The following is a 16042-nucleotide window of genomic DNA, read 5'->3' as shown; positions in this document are numbered from 1 at the left end:
CCCAGACCAATGGTCTTACGGAGTGCCTGAACAAAACGATAGCGGACATGATCGCCATGTACGTCGACGCTGAACACAAGACCTGGGACTCCATCTTGCCGTACGTGATCTTCGCGTGTAACACGGCAGTTCAGGAGACGACCAGAGCGACCTCGTTCAAGCTTGTGTACGGCAGAGAGGCCACGACGACGCTCGACGCAATGCTGCCACACGTAACCAACGAGGACAACCTTGACGTCGTCGCCTACCTGCGGTGTGCAGAGGAAGCCCGACGACTCGCACGGCTGCGTATAAAAGACCAACAGCGCACCGACAGCCGACGATACAACTTACGACGACGCCATGCAGAATACAATCCAGGAGACCAAGTGTGGGTTTGGACAACAATTCGCCGTCGCGGACTTAGTGAACAGTTGCAGCGTCGATACTTTGGGCCGTACAAAATCATTCGCCGCGTCGGACCACTGGACTATGAAGTCATTCCCGACGGAACGTCAGCATCACAACGGCGACGCGCACGCCCAGAAATTGTACATGTTGTACGACTGAAGCCATATTACGCGCGTTAAAGAATCTGTGCTGTTTAAACTTCGCAGTGTTTATGTTTAGGTTGCTTTCTTTTGAACATCGAGGCGATGTTTTTTTAAGGGGGGAGTGATGCCGCGAAACCTTCAAAACTGTATTTGTTGTTTTTAACAGCCGCCGGCATACGGCCTTATCACCCTGATTCTGGATCGCGTAACAGTTCCGGAACTATTCTTTGTTTGTTAATGCTCAATGTCGGGAGTCACACTTTTATCAGTTTTCGTTGTAGCGCAAGATGCCCCGAGATCTATCCCGAAGATTCCGGCCACTCGGGTGTCTTTCTACAATGTTCCAGCCTGTGCTCGTAGCTGTATGCGACGTTATCTAGATTGTTCTGAGCAGCCTTTAAATTGAGCGTTGACGAGTGTGACGGGCATTCTTTGTTCGACGATCGCCCAGCACGTTTGTTGCTATCGCCGCCGCCGAGTTGCTTAGTTCTTTTGCGGGCGCAAGTCAGCCCAATAAAGCGTTAATTTCAGTACCATCAAGCCTGTGTCTTATTTTGGTGTCAACGGCCTTGTCACCACTACGTGACATTATATACACCGACTCTTTAAGTGCGCTTGATGCATTAACGTCTATAAATGCTGTTAGGGCACTGTTAGAAAACTTAGCACATAACATAGTAATAGTCACGGTACAAAACATAAAATTCTGCTTGGTAGCCAGTCATGTTAGGAATAGGGTAGTGAGAGAGCAGACGTCTTTGCAGCACAAGCCATAACCGTGGAAATAAAACAGGCGAACATGCCATTGCAGATATTGCATAAAATTAATGGGCAGCATAATAAGAGCCAAAGGGCAGGCTATTTGGGAAAATGAAACAAAGAACAAGCTGCATATCATAAACTACATGTTAGGAGAAATGAAATCATATAAACTTCAGCAACGTTTAATTGAAGTAGTTTTGTGTTGTCTACGTATAAGTCACAACCATCTAACGCACAAATTTTTACTAAAAAAGACAGGTAAGTAGGTATGGTAATTCTGTGGTGATGATCTAAGAGTAAATGAGTAAATAGCATTTTATTCACATGCCGAAAGTTCGAAGACCCCAGGAAACATATTTTAATTTATTTTAGAGCCGTCGCATCCCAATTCACCTAGCACGGTTTTAGGAGAACACGAACTTGCTCTTTTTTCACAAGTATTAAAGTTTTTAGAGAGATTGAATACTTTATGCCAACCATACACCAATTTTTTTTTTTTTTTACTCTCACACGCAGTGTGCTAGCGCGCTCCTTCTCTTGACACCAGGCGTCAACTGCCTGACTCGCGCGGCCGGGGGACTGCAGGTTGCGCGGGCGCCTCGCGTTGAATAAGTGTGTGAGCGCGCGGCCCAAATCTATCGTTATTGCGCGCTACTACCTATGCATGTCGGTGCGAGCTGTGCATCGCTAATCGGATATTTCCCTGTTCCACAGAGTGCTAAAGCAGTTTAAAGCGCCCTATTGCCTCGGTGACGCAATATACGAGGGTATATACCATGCTTGGCTACTAACTATAAATCGCGTTAAACGCAGCAGTGACGGCTTTTCTTTTTTTCCTCTTTTTTTTGGTGAGGGAGGGGAGTGCCCTTCAGGAAATTAATTTATACTTCTTTTTTACTTTTTGATTCTGCATACGAGGATGCAGATTTTTGCACCTGACTCCATGGTATCAGATTTAACCGGAACGATGCTCGCACTGAAGTTTGCTTACAAAAAACGTTTTTTTTTTCGGCCAACAGTAGGCTTTAATTTTTTCTTTAAGGGAATCCAAGTATGACTACCAGGACTCCCAGTTGTTATTTCCTTATTGCAGAGAGACGTCGGCAATGAAAACGGTTGAACGCAGTAGATTTTTGCTGTTAGTATATACCTCGGACGCAACAAATACGATTTCATTACATTCTATGAGCTGGACCAATTGAGGCTAAGCAGCCGTTTCACACACCGATACCATCGAAATTAAATATACTTGTCTTGTCGCTGCAAAACTCGCTAAAGGTGGCTCCTGTTTTAGTATTTTTTCAAGGCTAATCATACAAATAATGGAACGGGCTTGTGCCCTCCAGCGGCGGCTCTGTGGTATGGGCCCTTGACTGCTAAGCCCGTAGAAATCGATCACAACGCGATGTCAGCGGGCGCTAAAAACCCCGATCAGTCGCTTAATTTTTAGAGTCATCCACTACGGCGTATCTTATAGACGATGTCCCTCTTTGGACGCTTAGTTTAATATATCGCATGAAAACTGAGTTGTTTTGCTCCAGCTAGCATTTCTTTGCTGCTTTTTCTTTGGCTTGTGCGAGAATGTACGTGTTGGATATATAAAGGTGCATCATGCTTCACTTGACGGCGCAGCAGTTTGATAGACGCCGCAGAGTTCCAGGAATAAAAAGAAACAATCCTTATGCGGCGTAGTTCATAAATAGACCGTAACAAAATTTGCCTGCCGTTACCTTGTCAACTAAGATGAACACAGCGATAATTTGCTGATATGCCTGGCGCACACGACGCAAACGACTGCACTAAAGGAAGAAGCGCGCATTGCAAGTGCATTTATATGCAAGTCATAGGCAAGAGTAATGTTTGCAATTGTTCAGAAACGTTTTATCTGAACATAAATAAATCGATTTTAACTCTACGACAATTGAAATAAACTCGCTCCAACACGATCTAGCGACGAAAATATTTTGGCAATGTTTTCTAGCGCCCGGAGGCTAGCTAAACGCGGCTACTGTGCAAACACGGCAGCGACGATACTGCGGCCCCACAGTCCCCAAGAAGGCGTCCCCCGACGGCGTGCTAGTCGGCAGAATATGGCCGCGCCCGGGAACGCTTTAAAATCGGGTCTATGGTGATCTAGATATCTAGCCTTTTGTTTGGCGCGTCATAGCCGTAGTTGCTGATGCGTCATAAAACATCGTATAACTAACTAAATCATTTTACAGTGAACGCATCCCATTTCATCCAGCACTGCTTTTAGGAGAACATGCACTTGTTCAGTTTTCACAAGTTTTAACGTTTTTCAAGAAAACCATTTTTTAAGCCAACTACAGTTATCTAGATATCCAACACTGTGGTTTGCGCAATATAGCCGTAGTTGCTTAATTATGCGCCACAAAACCGCATATGAGTAAGTACTCTATACTTATTTTTAAATGACTTCTTCTTCCGCACGCGATCGAAAGCGAAACTGCACTGCCTGATGCGGCGCTAGATACGCGCGCATTACACAGTGGAGCGGGTGTGTCATGCTCCTTTCTCAGCACTCGACTAGGAGCGGCAAGTGGGCATAAAGCCGCAGCCATGGTCAGGTAGCCTGGACGTCCGGCTCCGCTGCATTTGACTCACAGCCATACCTCGAAACCCATCGGTAACAATATATACACGCGTCCCTCGGCAATGTGACTTGATTTCTGCGCTAATGGCAGGCTTTTTAAGCCCCCTGTGCCCCTTGTGGGCTCGAAGTAAAATCTCCAGCGATACGTCAACCTGCTAAAATGATTCATCGCAATAATTATTCTCACATTGGGTATTCGTAGTAGCATCAGAAGCAGTGCTCAAGAAAGAGGACTGCAAAATAATTTTTGATCACACGAAGGGAAATTCATTTTACTGTTGGCGGAAGGAATTGAACGAGCGGTTCTTATATGGCCGCAAGCTAATTTAAGAAGAATGTGACAAAAATATTCCTTGGCGCTATACGCAGGAGATGATATTCTGCTTCCATTTATTAACACAGCGGCGTGATGTCCCTGGGCTCTAACATCTAGACAAGACAAATTTTTATTCTGCGAAGCACCTGGGAAGGATATATACGTTGCAATTTTTTGCACCTGTACGAGCGCAATAGGTTAGATGGTGATGAGAAAAACACGCTGCCCTAAATACATGCCTGTTTATAATATCCTATATGCACCATGTAAATTTGCTGATTTATTGTAGAAAATTTGCAAGGGGGTTTGCCAATTCACGCTCGAGAACTTCGGAAAAACGGCTTCCGTGTAGTACTTTCAGATAGGGTGAAATCTGATCTAAAAAGGAGAAAAGAGTTTATTTTAAATGATGGTGGCACAATAATTATTAACGATAATTTATTTTTCAGCCACTGTAATGGGCATTTAGGGCATTTGCAGACTTTGAAATTGCGGAAATTGCGAACATGGCCGAAACGCAAATAAGAAGATATGCAGAGTTCTAACTGGAGCAAACGCAATTATTTTACGCCCGAAAGCAACTGATCACCATATTATGCTAAATAGTACTAAAATCTAGATGTCAAGTTTTAGAATGTCTTTTTCAGAACGGTTGACGTGGGATGGACATATAAATGATATAATGTCCATGCCCTAGGTGTTGTGCGAGGACCCCACATACATTGATAGTTTTTGCCATTGCAGGTGCAGGTTTTCATCAGGATCAGGATTTATTCAACGCAATAACTGAACACAAAGATATTGTTAAATACAGGAGGAAATGTCAAAGCCAATGGCTGCGCAAGGGACCGCCTATTAGAAGCATGAAAACCAAAAATGATTAGGTACAAACAACAGCGGGTGAAAACTGTACAAACAACAGCGGGTGAAAACTGCAACTGTTATGTAATGCAAACGTAGAACACACAGATATACAAGATAGCGTAAATATAAACAGAACTTAAATTGGGAACACGTTATATAAATGTCAAACAGGGGAAAAAAATTGAATGTAGGATAAGTATTTCTTATCAATGAAAAAAAAAATTATTTAGCGCGATAGCAGAAAAGTACTAAAACTACGCTTAAAAGCATGCATGTTAGAAGATTGCTTTATTCTGAATGGTAATGAATTCGACAAAAATGAGGAAGAGAAATTAGCTGTGAATTTACCGTAATAAGTTCTGGGTTTTGGTTGTAAAAAATTGTGTTATCATGAAAACCGAGTGAAACTACGTCGCGAAAAATTGGTACTGTTAATTATTGAAATGGGAAGTAATCCATTTATGAGCTTGAATATGAGGATGCCAATAGAATAAAGAAACATGGATGAGACTCCAAGAATGTTATGAGCTTGCAGTAAGGGTGCCGCACTTCAGAAATGGCTATTCAGAGTAATGACGCGAATTGCTTGATTTTTTGTGTGTTGTAGCGGTGCTGTGTGTGTTCTGTATGTGTTACCCCAAGAAGAAATACAATAGCTAATATGGCTATGGATGAAAGCATAATAAAGTAAAATGCGCATGTGTAAATTGAAGTAATTTCGCCCCTTGATGAGCACCCTTATGCCGTATGCTGTTTTAAAGGGAGGATATATGTCTGTCAAATTTTATGTGACAATCAAGATCTATGCCAAGAAACATCGCTTGATCAGTGGCAAAGAGTATGTGAGAGTTAAGGGAAATATGCAGAGATGCAGGAACAGTCTCTATGAGGAGATGAGAAGTTGACAAAGCTAGATTTAGATGCATTAATTGTAAGCATGTTATTCCGACACCAGGTTGCTAGGGTTGCTGCATCGGTATTCAATTTACGTGTTAAAGAATCTATGCACGTGTACGATGCTGTCATCGGCGTATACAAAACATTCAGAAGGTTTAAGGCACGAGGGCAGACCATTAAAGGGGCCCAAAACAGCCATAGCAATACAGTTTCCCTATGCCTAGTATGTGAAAGAATGTCGATGTAAGATAACCTTCCCGCAAATTTTTTTTAAATGCGGCATTTGGATGCAGAGTTATTTGCAATCAAATTTTGAATATCTGCGCCTTCGCGGCTCTCCTCCTCTTTTCAACTTTTTAGCGCGCGCCAAGGCTGGCCCTCCTCCAAGGCCTCGCCCACTGACACGTCCAACTGGCGCATCTGCGCTTTTACTTTTTTTGCTTAGCGCCACACGCCGCAACTTCCGTTTTGTCGCGCTTGCTTGCCGACGCGCCGCCGGGGGCCTCTTGTCGTCTGCTTCATTGTCATCGCCCTTCGGCACAACTCGAGAGTTTTGTTGCCACGCTATACATCCCTGGCGTTGACCTCACCTTCGATTTTCTGTTACGTCGTGTACGCGACGGGTGCAGGACAGTTCTGGGCTAGACTGGTCGCTCTCTTGAGTTCGCGAAGGCAGTTATCGAAGCGCTGAATTGTTGTTGACGGGACATGAGCGGGAGGTTGTTACAGTGTGCAGTCCCTGGCTGCGAAGGTATTGCTAGTGACGGGAGGAAAAAAATTCTGCATCAAGTGCTTCAAAACGCCAACCTCCGGAAACAGTGGCTACAGCTCATCGGATAGCCAGCATCGGTGAACAAAGCGTTTATCTACGTTTACTTTACCAGGATATGTGGTTCGCGATTGCGGGATCCCAACAAGACTGAGTCTGCGTGAAGGAGCGGTACCAACGCTGTTTCTTCCAACCCTGCCGGTAAGTGTAAAATGAAAAGATTGTGATAATATTAGCTTTAGACGCGTTATCAAAGTAGTGTGGATTTTTTTTTTTAACTCGGGCGATCTTGCTCGGCGTTGTGGCATGCATATAGCAAGATTTGTCATGATCACTGTGAACTACACTGCTAAAAATAAACCAGTGGCGAGCTTATGATGGGATTTTATTTTTTAATGTTACGCTAGTCGACCCCACGCACCAATGCACCCATATAAGCCGTATACTATCATCGTCGGGGTTCAGCAGCGGATTCTTCAACGGCGTGTACTTATGGGGGTCGAGTCCCTTCTCGGTACTCATTCGCCGAATTCGCTTTTCGAGCTCGGGGTCCATAATATTCGTACCGCAGCAAGGGCATGAGATGTTAGCGAAAGACTAGAAATTCAGAATCGAGATCGCAGAGAGCGGTCTTCCGGGCGTTGAGGAGGGAAACTCTCTCGTGCACCTTGCCCGAACCGCCCGAACCTTGAAACCTTCGTGTTTAGGCTCCTCTTGCGCTTGACTATACGATGCCCCTTCCTGAAAGATAACGATCGATTGTAAAGAAAAAAAAAAAGGAAGGGGATGAGGAGAAGGGGACTGCGTAGTTGTGCGCTGTGGTGTAGTTTGTCAGCCGCGGTTCGGCGTCAGCTGACTGCAACAGAGAACGCGCGCGCCGACAGGAAGTAAACAAACTCTGTTCGGTGCCCGATTATTATCGCAGCATGATTCCCGCCCTGTAGCATTTTTTTTCTTTTTTTTTACGCCTTGTGGTGTTTGTACAGAGCGCACTCTGAAATGTCGCGCGAATGGAGCCGCGTCCAAGTTCACCAACCGAGGCAGCCAGGAAAGAAACACGTGAAACCGAGAAGGGCGTTGATAAGAAGAAAGAGGAAAAAGGAGGGACACTGTTAGGAATGAAGAGACGGAAACAAAAAAAAGTGCCAAGAGGCTTTACCCTTCAGCAAAAAGGGGGGAAGCGGGGGATCGCAAAATAAACGTTATCACTCGCGTGAACTGGCTTAGTCGCTCAAAGTTGTGCCTCTTTATCCCTAAGCGATCAGCTGCCGATCGGAAGTGTAAGAGTTGGTTTTGACAGGAGCATAGACAGGAGTTATACACAACTAGATTTTTCCTGCGGAAAGGGCAGGGGGCGGGGGGGGGATAAATCGCAACAAGGGAAGAGGACTTCTCCAAATGGCTCACCGACAGCAGTAAGAGCAGGAGCCTTCTCCGGTTCCTAACGGAAAATAATTTGCACGGGTTCTTATAATATGCCTTATGGCAAGCTTGCGTAATAAAAAAAGAAAATACAGCGCGCGCATGCAGTAGTGCAACGATCGAGTGACACAGTTCGGCACAATGTTACAAGTGGCTCACAAATGCACATTTATTTTTGTCCCAGATTTTCCAGGAACAGCGGGTACAGATCATCAGCCAGCTGGATGGAATGGAAGTGGACCTCGCAGGAGATGGGCGTTGCGACTCCCCGGGCTACAGCGCCAAGTACTGCACGTACAACGTTGTTATCATTCAGACTGACCATATTCTACAATGGAAACAGGTAAGAATAGGAAAGGTAAGGCAATGCTGCGATACGAAAATTGGCAAGCTGCAATTCCTATTAACTGTGTGAAGTCAGCTGCAGTGCCCAATAGTGCGAGCATGGGGCCTGGCCTCAACTAACGAGTCTCAGTGCAGTCTTTAACAAAAGGCGCCAATTTCTGCATATTATAAGGAGAAATTTATTTCAGCCTCACCAAGAGTGCCCTTGGCAAGTGCTGCTTGCACGTCTATATATATAGAAAGAATCAAATTAATCATTATATAATACAAACAATTGAATTACAAAATGTTTCATCGTTGCAAACGATTGGGGAAGAGGTACATTTGCTGACATATAATATTATGTAATGAGGTTTTAATTTCATCTATCTACAAACTGCCACCCAGCTACCTGGACATATTGCAAGAGCAGCAAATCGCCCATACAGCACTACTTTGATGCTTGGCGCATTACTAAAGATGCATGCAGTTGCTTGCTTTAATAATTAGGGCGAATACATGGTAATAACATTATTCTATACTGTATTTACTAAGTTAAAAGCTGTGAGCAGGTCAAAGGGCTGTGAAGCAACAGAACCATGGATCCAGACAATCGCAAGTCTATGTTGCTGCCCTGGGCCAGGGTAATGATGACCTGATCATCAGCATGTAGTGCAGCCTGTTGAACCACATATGCGATAAGCGTGATGGCCATGATAGACCATACAGCAAATGCCTGCATTAGCTCCTTGCAAACAGGCAATGGATGAGCAGAGGTAATCTGTTTTGTATAGGTTTTTTTTTCTAAAGTTTTTCACTTTGATGTTGTTTGGAAGGTGCACGGCTCACACTTGTGGCATTTGTCAACCAATGCCAATGATAAATTTAAGAGATAGGTAATGCAAATAGAACTTCACGGAAAACACTGTTTACATATCTGCACATTACAGCAAGACATAGCCAAGAAAGAAACCCATAATGAAGTGAACAAAACAACATAATGTAAATGTGAGTGCTGAGACTGCGAGATTAATTTAATACTGAGCTAGCTCTGTTATAACGCCAGTAAGAAACACAAAAACAATGGGATGTTCTATACTTTCTTATACTAACAATTTTTGGTCAACGACACCTCTTAGATTTCTTGTCACAGTAAAATAGCAGTACAAGACCAGGTGTCTTTTAACGAATATGTTGCTAAAACTGTTTTCAACTGCAATGCAGCAGCTGTAAGCAGGTTCAGCATCTATGATTGACTAGAATACACACCAACACTAACAACTCATCAGTCAAATATATATATATATATACCATCGGCGCGTTGTTTTTCCTTCCGCTTTGTATTTAATGCTCTTTATTCCAATAATCATCATAAGAGGAATTCCTGTAAATGTCAACAGTATAAACAAAAAAAAATGTTTGCCTTGCACTCGCAGACTGTTCGCTCCTTTAAATGCTATAAATATATATATATATGTATATATGTACATTTTTTACAGATTCATGTGCTTTCAGGAAGCTAAACTGCATTCTCATGAACTCCCTGTTCGTGAAGGTCATTCGACAACTCTCCCCCAAAGCCAAAACATCCTCCCTTCAATCATTTCATAATTTGGTCATCAGATTTGCTCCCAAATCAATTGCATACTCGGATGATGGGATGCAAGCAAGGTAAGTTGAATGAAAGAGAAGGATACAACATTATTTTTTACTGCAGTGCCAGTACGCATTCCAACTTTTCTCCATTGCATATGCAAACAATCAATCATTGCATGAAGCATTTAATGTATGTTCATAATATTGTCATTGTAAAAGGAACAGAGGCCAGAGGAAATAGAACTCAGTAAAAAAAAAATCAGAAGTTCATCTATGAAAGCCTGTGCTTAATTCGCACCATATCCTTTTCCTCCTTTCGATTCTTCAACTTGCTAAGTAGCCCAACTAAGCAGATCGCGTTTAGTTAATGCTACAATAGCCACTACGACCAGCACTCCCCTTAGTACAGTGCTTGATCTGGAGCTGTCATGTTATCAGGCCAGGTAATATGAGACCTTACAATTACGGCTCACAGGAGTCAATTCTGACATCCGCCAAAAAAGGGCACCCACTACGTCAAGTGAATCCCAACTCCTGCTCAAAGTATGCACCCAATGAGAAATTTTCCACAGTCCTTCCATTCTGACATTAAATACTCTGCTGTAAAATTAGCTGAACCTATCTTGTGTCTTTCTCTTCGAATCTCAAGACTGCTGTCATGTCAAAGGTAGTTTTCATACATTTTGAGGAGACTGCGGTGCACACTTCTGACATTCTGAGAATGCTTCATATAATATCGTAAAAACATATTTGCTAGCATGGTAGCACTAGCCATTCTATAATCCCCTTCCATAGAAAAAGTGATACAGGAGGCTGCAGACTGCACAGGCCATCTAAGGGTCCTCATTGGAAGTCACTGCTCTTATGTTAGAATAGGCAGATGGGATGACATAAAGAACGAAGTTGAGGACAAGCATGAAGCGCAGGCTGAAAAAACACCTTGTCTCTCTTTTGTGCTCCTCATCTTAGTGCAGTCCCAAGACAAAGGCAGTTTTTAAAGAACTGGAAGTTATCAGCGCAAGTTTCCGACCCCACTAGAACCATCTCGAATGTCCCGAGGCTACTGTATTGAAGCTGCAAGAATGCTCAAGGTTCACTTGACCACTTGAACTAATGATGATCGCTAGAATACAACAGCAGGGAGAAGGCAGGTGATTCACGATATGATGTTGTATTGCCCATGTCATACATTCATTTTGCTGCTTGGAGATCATTGCATCACATTCTTAATTCTAAAGGCGCTGAACATAGTAGCTAAATCAGAAGCAATTTCTGCTGCAGTGTTGTGAATATAATGCATAATGGTTCCTTATGGTAGCCTCTTCTGTATAATTTTGCTGGTAGGCAACAAGAAACACATTTTTTTCCAAAGTATGAAAAATTAATTCATATTTACCTTCTTTATAGGTCACATCTGGCTGTAATTCACTTTAATGAAAATTCCTCAAGGCTCCAGGCACAGACAAAAAAAGGAGATGACCGCTGGAAAGTAAAGATGGCAAAAGCAAGGAAAGGACATTTCAGTGTCGCTCCAGTGAAAACGCAGCCTACATTTTGTAAGTTCAAAGTTTGTTCTACTTATAATATTAAACGAAAAACTAAGTGCCCTGTTGTAATCTCGATGACTATTTCATGCAGCGTACGTCCACAAGCTCCTCCAAGATGTGGAGAAACTTATAATATTAAACGAAAAACTAAGTGCCCTGTTGTAATCTCGATGACTATTTCATGCAGCGTACGTCCACAAGCTCCTCCAAGATGTGGAGAAACGGTCTGAGGGCTCTTCGCACAGAGAGACAGCTGCAAACACAGCTTCAGAGCGTCACTTTATGACGGATGCCTATGAAAGACCGTCAAAAGAAGAACTGATTGCTGCTCACAGACACAGATTTGCTCTTCACAATGACCAGTCAATTACACAGTACAACTGTCAGTGTGCTGAACCTAGATGCTAAACAGACTGGCATCATTTTTTAAAAATACACAGCGCAACAAACATAGGACAAGCGAGTAGACGGGAACAGCGCTATCAACTGCATGATTTGTTGAAAGAACACTAATATATACAAAAATGCTCTGAAAACCAAGTGCGCATGTTCGCAGATAAAACTTGAAATGTTGTTTTATCTGCGAACATGCGCACTTGGTTGTCAGAGCATTTTTGTATATATTAGTGTTCCTTCAATAAATCAAGCAGTTGATAGTCAGCGCTGTTCCCGTCTACTCGCTTGTCGTATGTTTGTTGCGCTGTGTATTTTTAAAAAATGATGCACCAACTAGCTCAACTCACAGTTCTTTTGAGACTGGCATCAGCGCCGCAAAGCATTGGCGACTGGAGCCAAGAAAACTGTTTCAATATGTTTGCTGCTGCTGACAATAGCTGGAACGCAGTTTCATATGACTTTTGTTGTCTGAGTGAGTGCAATCTTGTACCCATATCTCTGCGTTTTCCTTGTGGCTGCGGCTAAGCAAAAGTGCACACAAAACATGTTGCTGTTTGCTTATCGCGGCAACTACACATGGTGTGCGACCGCTCGCAGGCCTTTCCAGTATTATATCAAAGCTGCCGCTTGAAACAAAAGTAAAAAAGGCAGAGCAGCAGTGGGTTCAAGGTGTGTAAGGCTAGATTGCGAATAATTATGCCAGTCAGAGTTTTTCAGCTTCTTGAGGCCAAACTAGAAGTAAATGGAAATTTCAAGTGAGCCGGCTTCACAAGTGACCATGTAACATCTCTCTTTTCATGGGCTTGCTGTTCCCCATCCGTTAAACTGCACAGTTTAAAAGACAACAGTGTAATTATGCTGATTATTATTATGTACGCGAAATAATACAGTGTTCTTAGCGGCAATTCAAACTGCTGAGCGACTCAATCAACTTCATTCAGATTTTTTTCCTCCTGTCGACAGAAAAACAAATGCTAAGGTAGGAACAAAAGGCTACTAATACAGTAGCTTTACGAGGTTTTTACCCCTGTTTGACATGGGCGACAGACAGTCATATTTTTACAGTGATCTGCTAGCGAAAAAAAAAAAAGATCAGCGAGTAAAATAAATGTGCAATATGGACAGGTGCTGTGTCGGAAACAAAATGTGAGAAATGTACATGTATTTACATTCACTTGCCACTGACTCTTGTACACACTTTGAGTATCTTTAACGCGCAGAACATAAAAGAAAGACATGGTGACAAAAAAAATATTAAAGTGTCACATACATTCGAATGTACACCGGCTCAAGCATAAGAAACAACAAGGTGGTCAGTTATAAAACTAATAAAGCACAGTTTTTCGCCGAGGAGAGCAATTCTCTAGGAATAATCTCGAAATAAAGTCGTTTTCTTTGTTTCTTTGGTGCGTCCTCATCAATGCACGTCATGTGAAACCTTGCAAGGGCCAGATACAGCATGCGTATCCTAATACTACATGTTTACCGCGGCGGCTTGTACAGGGTCGTCCACTTTGGTGGCCGCGCTCCGCGAAGCGCCAGCAGATCCGGCGCGTTCGCGCATCGAAGCAAAGCCGCGCAGGCGCACAGGGGCCCGGGGGAGGAGCTTCGTGTCGTCTGCTACAGCGCTGGCGCGCACCTCGCTTGCATTGCTGGAAAGCAGACGACACGAAGCTCCTCCCCCGGGCCCCTGTGCGCCTGCGCGGCTTTGCTTCGATGCGCGAACGCGCCGGATCCGCTGGCGCTCCGCCGAGCGCGGCCACGCGGAGCCGTGTTCGCACTTAGAGTGGACGACCCTGTACCTCTCCGGCTCTACCGCTCAGTCGTTTGTGGTGAAACTGCGCACGGAGCTTTAATATTACGGTAAACTTTATTTGCTCGTAGGAAGTTAAGTAAGGGTGCTTAATTCGTTGCTGCTGCGTACAATGCAAACCCGCAGTCTGTACCGGGATCGGGGCCGAAAGCCGCTAACGCCGGCGCACGATTCCGCGGGTTCGCGCACGGCCGAGCCAGGTAGGCGCAGTCGTCTTAGGTAATTTACTATAAGGCAAAAGTTTATAACCTACAAACTTACTACTAGACAAAATGCAACCTCCGTGAGTAGTTTCACGCAATCAAGTCAACGATTAAGACCGTAGGATTTTAACTGCCGCCACAGTAATGATGCTTCACAACAATGAATAACTCATTGCACCTGTGAAACCGTCGCTTATCTGCCCACTATGTTCAAGCTAGTAAACACATTACTTACCAGCGTATGTTGTCGCCTTGACTTGATCCGAGGTGCGTATTTTGGTTTGGTGGACACAGGAACGGAGCAGCGGTTGCCTCCGAAATTTTGCTGCACTACGTAAGGCGCAGTGGATTGGGGCCCGACATTTAAAGCACCGACTTAATGCTGTAAACCTGTAAGCCGACTTCGAAGTTCATTCCGCATGTCGACACAAGAAACGAAGTTCATTCCGCATGGGCGACACAAGAAACGAGAACATTCACAGGCGGAAAGTGCCCCGCAAGTACACTGCAAGGAACCGAAACGAGACCGCCGCTTGCGACCGCGCCGCGATTGCCGTGGTGCCTGCGCGAAGGGCAAAGATGCGCGCGTGCGCGCGCGAGACCGGAAGTGCAGGAAAAAAAAGCTTTGAAAAAATGTTTCTGTTTACAGAACATCCTAATTTTCTTTCCTGATAATTAAAAGTTAAGCGTATTTCAATTTTTCTGGCATAAGCGATATTTTAATGGCTGTGTGACGTCGCAAAGAAGCAGACCAATAGTCATTCGAAAACGCATGCACGTAGCAGCGTTGCACAGAGGAGGAGGAGGAGGACTGGCAAAAGTCGAAGGAAAGAACGCGCCAACTTTCGAATGGGATAGTGGGAGCTGCACTGCGCGTAGACGTGTATTATTGCGTTCAAATGTGTATCGCAGCATAATCTAGCGACTGAGATAGTTTGGGAGGAGTTTGTGGGCCCCTTTAATGTATATTAGAAACAGAAGTGGTCCAAGGATGGAACCTGGGGAACGCCAACATTAGTAGTGTTCGGTGTAGATATGCAAACTGCTTGGATTCGGTTAAGTAAGTACCTGCGGATAACAGTTAGTGCAGGGCCAGATACTCCAAGGGAATTCAATTTTTCAAGGAATAATGACCTACTCTTTGCTACGGGTTTCCTCTATGTATACGAATTTTTTTAAATACACATCTTAAAAAAAAAATTAGAAATGAGGGACCTGCTTAAAAAGTACAGGGGCTGAACTTTGGGCTTCACGCCCGAAGCGTAGGCATGCATTTTGGGCTGTCCTGAGCAACATCTACGACGGGCTGCGGACGGACACATTTATATTATTCGCGCCGATAGAGGGTACATGTGTGTGGGCACAATATATATATATATATATATATATATATATATATATATATATATATATATATATATATATATATATATATATATATATATATATATATATATATATATATATAAAGAAGAATGAGGTGCTCGTTATTATAGGATTTAAAGGAGCCAACAGTCGGAGTCCAATGCACACATTGGGGATATTGTTTTTAAATGTGTTGTTGTTGGTATTGACCAGAATTTGTCGTATCATGCGTTTTAGGAATAACGGATAATAAATGTAAAGTGGAAGGAAACACAACGCGCTGATGGCGGGCGCATTGACTACGTATTTTCACCGGCCATCTTTTCACACCCACAGCACACGCTCACTCACTCACCACACACACACATATGCATATGCATATGCATGCGCGCGCACACGTAAGCTTCTAAATTACCTAAAGCGTGTCATTTTAGACTGCCGCGGATTACAACGATTATTATGGAAGGACGCGGAGAGGTGCGTGTTGTGCCACGGTTTGATCTTCGATGGTGTCAGCTAAGAGATGCCGTCGCTACACACAGACAGCCATCTGTGGCATTTTAGGTATTCGACCAACTATATTTATAATGGAAGAACGTTTATGACAACCCCTCCAGAGTT

At 43.7% G+C, this 16042-nt stretch overlaps 1 protein-coding gene and 1 long non-coding RNA gene across 4 annotated transcripts in view; both read right to left on the bottom strand.

The window, feature by feature from the left end:
• The window catches only part of LOC146184459 (aurora kinase C-like), a 172705-nt gene that overhangs the window by 24002 nt on the left and 132661 nt on the right, over positions 1 to 16042 (bottom strand). The gene's annotated exons all lie outside the window — the stretch shown is intronic.
• Positions 8318 to 14466, bottom strand: LOC146184461 (uncharacterized). Its single transcript, XR_014708569.1, has 3 exons — positions 14292 to 14466; positions 11494 to 11579; positions 8318 to 8465 (listed from the first exon to the last, which is right to left on the bottom strand). It is a non-coding gene; the product is annotated as an uncharacterized LOC146184461 (long non-coding RNA).

This window comes from Amblyomma maculatum, chromosome 7, assembly GCF_055883805.1.
Source record: "Amblyomma maculatum isolate TAMU_Amacu chromosome 7, ASM5588380v1, whole genome shotgun sequence".
NCBI classification, from domain to species: Eukaryota; Metazoa; Arthropoda; class Arachnida; order Ixodida; family Ixodidae; genus Amblyomma; species Amblyomma maculatum.
Note: the sequence above shows the minus strand (reverse complement) of the source record. Positions and strands in the feature narration are given on the sequence as shown.